Source organism: Octodon degus, unplaced genomic scaffold (genome assembly GCF_000260255.1).
Source record: "Octodon degus isolate 3935 unplaced genomic scaffold, OctDeg1.0 scaffold00024, whole genome shotgun sequence".
In the NCBI taxonomy this organism is placed as follows: Eukaryota; Metazoa; Chordata; class Mammalia; order Rodentia; family Octodontidae; genus Octodon; species Octodon degus.
Genome location: NW_004524600.1, coordinates 12738299 through 12747547, shown reverse-complemented (window position 1 = coordinate 12747547; position 9249 = coordinate 12738299).

Genomic DNA, 9249 nt, shown 5'->3' with positions numbered 1-9249 from the left:
CATGCCACCACGCTCAGTCTCAGATTACATTTTTAGCTGCTATGACTGAAAGGTTCTCAAATTTCCTTGGGTTTTTGCTTTTACTCTGGTAACCATAGTGATTTTTGTGGTTCTATTCTGTTTTTGTGGTACTGGTGTTCAAACCCAGAGGCACTCTACCACTGAGCTACATCCCCAGTTCTTTTTATTTAGAGACAAAGTCCTGCTAAGTTGCCCTGGCTGGACTCGAACTTGTGCTCCTCAGTGCCTCAGTGCACTTCTGCACATGGCTTTAGTGCTAAGACTTTGTCCTCCAGTTCTGTTGGCCTTTGTGTTCATCCACACAGAGTACTCATCCAAGCCCAGGACCTGCACTGTCAGCTTCTAATAGGAGAATTGCTTCAAAGTTTTGATCCTTTGTTCTTCACCCTGCATTCTCAAAGTTGTAATTTCTCTCTGTCCACCAGGCCCTGAAGAGAACTTTACAAAGAAACACACCTTGGTTCAAAGACCACAAAGTCAGTAACCTCTTTCTGGCCCTCTTCACTCACCCTGGACACCTGCTGTCCTGCTGGGGGTCTCAGTGGTTCACAGCAGCCTCAGTTCTCAAGGTTCCTGTTGTCTTCCTAACTCTTGAGTCACTTCTCCCTCCATCCCGGGAAGAGCCATCTTCACTGTTCCTATGATTTTGATGAGCACAGTTAGGTTCCTTTGGAAAAGATGTTTCCCTTGGCCATAGTTGCTTCCTGAATCCCCTTTGAAAAGATCTCTCTTCTTCTACAGCTTCAAAGCAAAGGACAAAAAGATCTGTACTTAACATGCAGACCTTGCAGCCAGCCTGCCAACTGTTTTTTTCTGCAGAAAGCCCTTTCCCTATCTGTAATTCTTTTGACTTTCACATTCTGTCTTCTTGCATATAGGTCACGCATTTTTTATAACCCAAATGTTATAAACTATCTAATGTAGCCTTTAATAGATTTCATATACTTACAATGTACTAAAAGAGCTGACGCTGTTCTTCAAGCATCTAAATTACAAAATATAGGCTTGAACTTTGGGACTAACAGTAAACACTCATTTTCCTTTTATTCTATCATGAGATATTTATAAGTACTCTGATAATAATATACTGGGCGATGTCTTTTATTAATGCCATTTCCCCCAAAATGAACTGTTTTAAAATTTAAATACAAGTCCTATGTGTTAAATTTTCACAGTGTGGCTAAGAATAAAAGAAACAGTTTGCATTTAATGAACATTTACTATGTGTCATGATCTGTACTAAGCACATTACAGGCATTACCTCATTTGGCCCTGAGCAGCTACCGTACAGCAGAAATTCTCAATGAGCTGGCAATTCAGAATTAAACAACTTTAGAGTTTCAGAGATAGTTCAAGCAGAAATTGACTCCACTGCTCAACGCTTAGTTATCTAGTCATATCACCTCCTCAGACTAGAAAAGGATAAAAATATGTGTGTGAAGAAAGAAAAACAGAAAGAGCGAAGGAAGGAAAGAGACAGAGAATCAAAGGCACAGAACATAATGAAGGTTCACACCTCCACTAGAATATTTTATAGGAAGGAAACCCTCATTCTGGATTCAAGACAGAGAAATGTGCTGTTATAACTTATTGTCTGTGTAAGTTACAGTTTAAAACTATGATATAGTTTCACATGGTAACAAGAATATTTTTTAGGGTGAGGCGTGGTGGTACATGCCTGCCTGCACTCAGAAGGCTGAGGCAGGAGGATCACCTTAATGGTTGCCACACTGTGTCAGTGTGAGAAGTCTAAGAGCTTAAGTAACTCAGCAGTTCTGCAGCCAGGGGTGTACAGGACAAGTCCTTACCGCTCTAGGATGTTGTTCATTGCATCAACTTGAGAAGTTTAGAAGTTTAACTGAGTCAGCAGGGGTCCAGAGTCCTTAATTTGCAAACATTTCCAGCCTGTGTGAGAGGAAGGCTGGGAGATGGTATAGGTGTAAAGGATCCCTTCCCCAGGTGGGCAGCATGGGTACAACAAAAGGGAACTGAGGAAGGACTGATCGCTGGGTCTGTGGAAGAACTCCAGTTTTTGCCTTCAGCTTCCTTTTATCATCTCCGAGCTGGCAGCACAGACTGTTCGGCTTCCTCCTTGGATGCTTCAGCCTTTGGTCATAGACTCTTCAGCCTTGCATCACAGAGCCCTTGGCCTCCTGACTGGATTTGCACGGGACACTGCAGCGAGCCCCAGACCCTGGACTGAAACCTTCAGTCTCTGGTTACTGTTTCTCTAGGAAACCCTGACTGATACAATCACCCTGAATTTTAGACCAGCCTGGGCTACATCATGAATTCAAGGCCAACCTAAACTACATACGGATACCCTGTCTCAAAAACTAAAAGCAAATTTCTTAAGATATATTGCTAACAATCAAATTTATTTTGATTATTAAAATGTGGCCCACAAGCTTGAGGTGGTAACTCCTTAAATCTAAATCGTGTGTTAATTGTAGGGTACCCAGGAAGCAAAATTAAGTTTTTCCATCTTTCAGCCTACAAAGCTACAATTTGGTAGATTGCCACTTTAGAGGGACAAATAGGCACCGCTCTACCCAGATGTCATTGTAAAGGTGGTTGTAATGCTCATACTAGCATTAGTAGTGTGTCACTGTGGCAGAGGGAGCAGTCATGGCCAGGATGCTGTATTTATTACATGGAGATGATGTTAAGGTGACAAAATGGGAGTGCAGCATGAGTCTCATCAGCTTGTCAGTTGTCTGGATAGAAACAAATGATTTCTGTTCAGCCTCAGAATAGGCCCAGGAGGCCCTAATTCACCCCTTGTTGCATGGTAAGGATAGTCTCTTTATTCCCTTTTCCATCTTGTTGTCTCAGTCAAAACTGGTTCTTGAAGATTGTGTCAGCAAAGTCTATATGACCTCCTTGCTGGAGGTCTTGGAAGGCATCGCCTACTGCACACCAACTTTCACAAAAATTCCTTTGAGAGCCTAAAGGGCCTCCAAAACCGTATGTCCAAAAACATACACCATGTTACAGGATTTAAGGCTTTCTTAACATGCAAGAAGATCCTCTGAATTAACATCAGTGAGACTCACCATGGACTTCCTAATCGAAGTAAATATGCTCTCTTATAAACCTTGTGGTAAATGCTTGGGTGGGCTAACACCACATCCAACCTATCCTGCTTTGGGTGTGAGGCCATGGAATTCTAAAACTGATCCTTCTAAGAGTTCCTTACAGCTGGAGTTCTCTACATAAGTTGTGTTCTGCCAAATGCATGCAATCTTGAGTAAAGGTTTAAGCTGAGGTGAAGGCTATACTTCAGTCAATGTTTCAATCATATTTTATATGGCAACATCCTAGGGCCTGTTCTTGGGCTCTTGGATATTTAAGGTGCTTGAAGGAGCAGTAATCATTGTTGATTCCAAATTCCTGACTGCTAGACAGAGACGCAAAGCTGTGGTCTTGTTTTGTTCTTGTTGTTTTAATTAATAGCTTCAAAGCAAGTTTACTGAGTGTTAATTTGCATGTAATAACACGTGCTCATTTTGCAAATACATTTTGACAAGTTTGGCAATTATATGCCTCCATGTAACAACCACCACAATCAACATACAAAATATCTTATATAAAAATTTCCCTTGTTCTCTTCCCAGTCAGTTCTACTGTCTCTCCCCCCAGTCCTAGCCCACCACTAATCTAGTTTCTATCACTGTCTATTATATTTGATTGTATTTGTCATTTCTAGAGTTTTATATAAATAAAATCTTAACATACTTTTTCATGCCTGGATTTTTTTGCTTGGTCTCATGGACATGAAATTCTTCATATTATTGTGTATTTAAGGAGATCGTTGCTTTTTATTGATTTTTTCATCTAGTATCCCATTGTATGAGCATGTCTTAGATAATTCATTCAGCTGTTGTTTGTTGGTTCAGTCTTGGCTGTCAGAATAAGGCTACTAAAGGCAATCACATAAAAGTCTTTGTGTAAACAAATGTTTTCTATATTTTTGGATAAATACATGGATGTTTAGCTGGGGTATGTAGTCTGGAATTCTAAAAGTGATACTTCCACTCCTACAGGAAATCATTTCAGTGATTATCAGAGTTTTCCTCTCCTTCCACATGTGTACCATAAAAGAATTAAAGTTCCAGGCTCTCCACATTCTGACAAAGTTTCTATTGTCAGTCTTAACAAAGTTTAGCCTTTCCCATTGACGCATAGTGATATCCTATTGAGATTTCAATATGAATTTCTCTTTTTTCATATGATTACTGGCCACATATATTTCTTTTTCATAAACTATATCTTAGCAACTGTTGCACATTTTCTATTGGGCAATAGGCAGGCATGCAGATGAATGATCGATTGATAATATGTATTCAATTCTTATTATTAATTATGGGTTATGTTCTATAGTCACTCAAAGCATTGAACTAGCAAATACTCAATTGTTATTTTTTGGACAAACATGAGTTTAGGATTTGAGGAGCCTGTGGTCACATTTTAATTAGCCAGTACATATACTGTATATCCTGGCTTTATGTGTATTTCTGTTTAGAGACCCTTACTTAAGATATCTCATTACATTGTAGATAAGGCCAGTGAGCACTATACCTCATTACTGAATGAAGCATCTCCAACACATGAGCTTTCTCTCTCACATGCATCATAGCCCTCTGGTGCTAGAGCCATTAGGCGACCCTGCAGTGCAGTGATAAGGCTGCCGTCTTGAAGTCAGGGCTCCGGCAGCAGCCTCAGGTGAGTACCTGCCAGGCTATCAGATCCATGCTGCTCTTAGATTTGTAAAGTGCACAGGCACCAACAGTGGCAGCTGTGAAAGGTGTCTGCCTCCCAGCTATAACCAGTGGAACAAATGGACCAAGAGACAAAGGCAGGAGCCCTGTAGGGCTGCGGACAGCAAGGCTCCTCCCAGGAAGCAGAGCCAGCATGTAGCTACAGGTGTCAATTCATGGCCAGGACCCACGTTTTCCTTACTTTCATCAATGGTCAGGGCCATAGCTAGAGCTGGGGCTGCTTGGGGGTGATCCTTCAATTTGCCACCCTGCAACATAGCTGAACGTAATTTAAATAGATAATTAAAATGATGTATAGAGAAAAGCATTCATATATCCATGCCCTGGAAACTTTCCCGTGTTAAAACAAAATAATTGTCACAATACAATTGTGTCCCCTCCACCCTTCCCTAGCTACGCTGCTGACTCTTGTCCAACAGGAACTGGTAATTCCTACTAACTTCTGCTTCATGCTCTTCTCTTTTATAAATCAAAATGTTTACTGAAGCCACCTGGTTTCTACGTCTCTCTTCTATTCCAGGCATGGAGTAGAGGCCAGAACACTTTTAATCATTAATGGGTCAGTTAAACAAATTATACCCTTCCAGCCCTCCGGGGAGGCTGCACACAGAGATGCTAGACTTTGAGCTCCTTGGTGAGCTGGAAGCACATCCGGCTCACAGCCTTTGGGAAGGAGTGAATGTGCTCCTTTCATCGGCAGAAGAGCATGTGCATTTAGAAGCCAAGAAGAGAGGATCACAGCAGAAGAATTGTTCTCTAAAACCCACTTTTCCTTTACCAAGAGAGCTACCAAGTTGTAGGTAGCACACAACTGCCAAAATACCAAATATGTCTGTCAGCAGCACATACAGCTTGGTGTTGTCATGTTACCAAGTTCCAGCCAAAGAAAAGTGGAAAGAAGTAATTCCTGTCTCTTCAGAGAGGTGACCGCCCCCCCCAAAAAAAAAATCAAGGTGCCCGTGCTCCCTCTGTTTTCTCCTTCCTGCTTTGTGTGAGATGAGGAGCTTTCAGAAAGGAAAAGCAGTTTTTGAGGGTAGCGGAGTGTCCTTCACACACTGATCTAATTAATTCTGGGCAGTTGCATGGCAGAATTATATGGTTGCGTGTTTGGGTTGTGTTGCTCTGAACGCTTATCTTGTTCTCTAATCATTGTGTTTCACTGTAGTAATGCGTAAACAAATAGAAAAGTTAATGACACACTGCACAGAGGACATAATCTGGCGACACTAGCAATAGAAATTAAAATCACGGATATAACTTCCAGTCGTTGCTGTTAGAACCCACAAGGCCTTGCAATTCTCTAGCCCTCGTGATGATCCTCAAGGAGTTTGTACTTCCTTCTCCTCTGTCCTTTCATATTCAGATGTCTTCATGACCACAGTACTATCTCCCCTAAATCCATCAGTACAGATGGGGAACAGAAGACAGTTGCTACAGACGGAACCCTTTGTCTAGGCCTGACACCTTGCTAGTGCTACAGGATGTGTGGCATACAATAGCCTCACCTCTATTTTTCAGGTGAGAAAAATGCAATTCAGAGATATTGATTAATTTTACTAAAGTCACTTGTATCAGTAACTTTTGCCGGAACAAAAATCCCCAACACTTGCAATTTAAAAGGCCAGTTTATTTGGCTCATAGATTTCAGAGGACTCAGGCCATCCTTGGCTGGCTCTAAGGCAGAAAAATGTATGGCAGAGGGCAGACAGGAGACTGCTGTGACCCCACGGTAGCCAGGGAGGCCAGAGAAGGGGGATTTACACCTCCAAAGACACCCCGGGACACTTCTTCCAACCAGACAACACCTCCTAACGGCACATTTGGCTACAAACTCATTGATAAATCAATCCACTGATGAGCACCGCACCCTGTGATCTGGTTGCCTTCTAAAAGTCCCAACTCTAAGCATGAGGCTTTTGAGGGATAGTCTAGACTTATAACATCACCTGTCTAGTAACTAGGGAGATCAAGCTGAAAACCAGTACTTCCTAGTTAAATCTTAGAGGCGCACAACACTATCTGACCCCTTGCAATTCTCCAGCCCGCATGCTGATCCTCAAGGTGTTTGTACTTAATTCTCTGTGTTTTCAGATTTGATGTCTTCATGACTGCTGCGTCGTTTCTTCTAAATCCATTAGTACAAATGGGGAATAGAAGACAACTCATGCAAATGGAATAAGAATAGTGAGATTTCGGTATGTGTTCTATGGGGAGCGCCTGAGCCCCGCCTCGATTTGTCCACGCTTCAGGAGCACACTGATGCTTCAACACACAGATCCTGGGCACCGACTCCTGGGCCAGGATAGCCCTGTGCTTTGAGGGTGGCAAACAAACTCGGAACCTGGTGCCTAGGAGGATTGAGCCCCAGCTTCCTAAGTGACAGTGAGATAGGGTGCTGATCTTTAAATTACATTTTGCTCCATAACAAAAAGATTTTGTAAACAAACAACAACAACAAAAAACTATCTATCCCCTCATACATTTACTTGCACTAGAACTTGAACTCAGGACCTTGTGCTTGCTAGTAGGCACTGTGCCATTAAGCTATGCTCCTATAATCCTTGAAAAGTCTTCACGTAACTTCTGTTCTCAGCTTGAAGACCTCTGCTATTAAAAACAAAGCAAACAAACAAATGGACTTGCATGGAATGAGACACATAATTGCTAACAATCACTATTATGCTGCGAAAAACTGTCATTTCTTTTTTACGTTATTTTATTTATTTAGTAGCAGATCTCACTATGCAGCTCCACTCATATTGATCTTCCTGTCTGAGCCTCTCCAGTGCTGGGATTACAGGCATGTACCACCGTGCCCTGTTGCAGTTGCCCAACATGGCGCACCCAGTGTTCCAGGGTGGCACAGTACGCAGTACCAAGAATCGAACCCTGGTCCTTGCACTTATTAGGCAGGTGCTTAGACCACTGAGCTATTTCTCCAATGTAAAACCGTCATTTCTAAGTCACAACTTTCCCAAAATTCTATCCAAAATTATCATCAATCACATTTCTTTAGCCCAGTATCTCAGCTAGACGACACCAGTCACCTCAAACACAGCACATCTATCACAATATTGGTGGTTTCCACTCTGACCTGCTAGTCATCCTGTATTTCTTGTTTGAATGCATGAAGCCAACACCCACCTCACCTATAGGAAACACTCCTGTTGTCTGTCCAATATCTGTTCTTCACTAACTCAGCCATTATTAATTCAGAGAACCAATTTATCCAGCTTAAAAACTTGCAAACATAGGCAAACGTTATTTTCAAAAAGTATTACAACAAACAAATACCCAGATAGCCTCTGTTGTCTGTGGAATGAAGCGCCAACAGCAAGTAAAGCACTAGGCACGTGATGGTATCAACTTGGTTGGCCGGAGAGCCACCTGGAGGATTGATGGGGCACATTTCCCGCGTGTCTGAGTAGGGCATTAGAGGCATGGCCTTGGATAGGATAGTGCCGCCTGGGCCTTTTTGCTCTGGCAGTGATCCCTGCTCCGGGTTACAGCTTGCATGAGCGACATAGCTTTCTCCGCCGCACCCTCCCACCATGACACTTCCACTTTCGTGCCAAATGACCAGTGACTAAATCTTCTGAAATCAACGTAAAGCTCTCACTCTTTAAATTGTGGGTGTTGGATATCACATCCTCGCAAGAGCAAAGCTGATTAATACATTAAGTCTTAGCGTGTGATCTGGCTAAGGCTGCCTCTCTGGGTTCTTTTCTGATCAGGCTTCCTCTCCCCTTCACTTCAGACATGTTAAGCTACACTAAGTTGTCCACTGCTTGGGGACCTTTCCTCTCCATCATGCAAACACCTACTCTTCTTTTCACACTCAAGCTGTTTCCCTCGTGAGCACTTCCTGATTCTACCTGTATTGACCACATCTGTATCCCTAGAACAGCATACGCCCCCAAAGTCCTGCAGTTTCAGGGAGGAGACGTTTATCTTTGCTCTCAGCTTCAGTGGGTTGGGCATGCGCACGTACAGGTCGGCAGGCCCCAAGGCAGAAAAGGCGTAGTGGAAAGGGCTGGCACAGGAAATCTGCCCACGTCGTGTGCCCAGGAAGCAGGAAGCGGAGGCGCTGGGGCCAGGAAGGCAGCCTTCCCAGTGCCCCCGCCACGACCTGTCCCTCCCCACCAGGTTCCAGCGCCTAGCAATGCATTCGCCAGCCAACTCTGCAGCTGACTCCGGCCCCTACGGCCCACCCGCCTGCCAAACACGTGAGGCTTCGGAGGACAGATTAGCTCTAAACTGTACCACCCAGCTTCTCTTGCTTAAACATATATTAAAAATTCAAATAACAGAACTTAACAAAAAAAGGGGATACAGATGAGTGTCCATTTTGTGTCTGTGTATTCAAAGTGGTTAGGATAGATATATAGTTACATTCTCTTAATGAATAGAGGGATTTGTTCTAATGGTGTTTGTAGGTAGGATATCA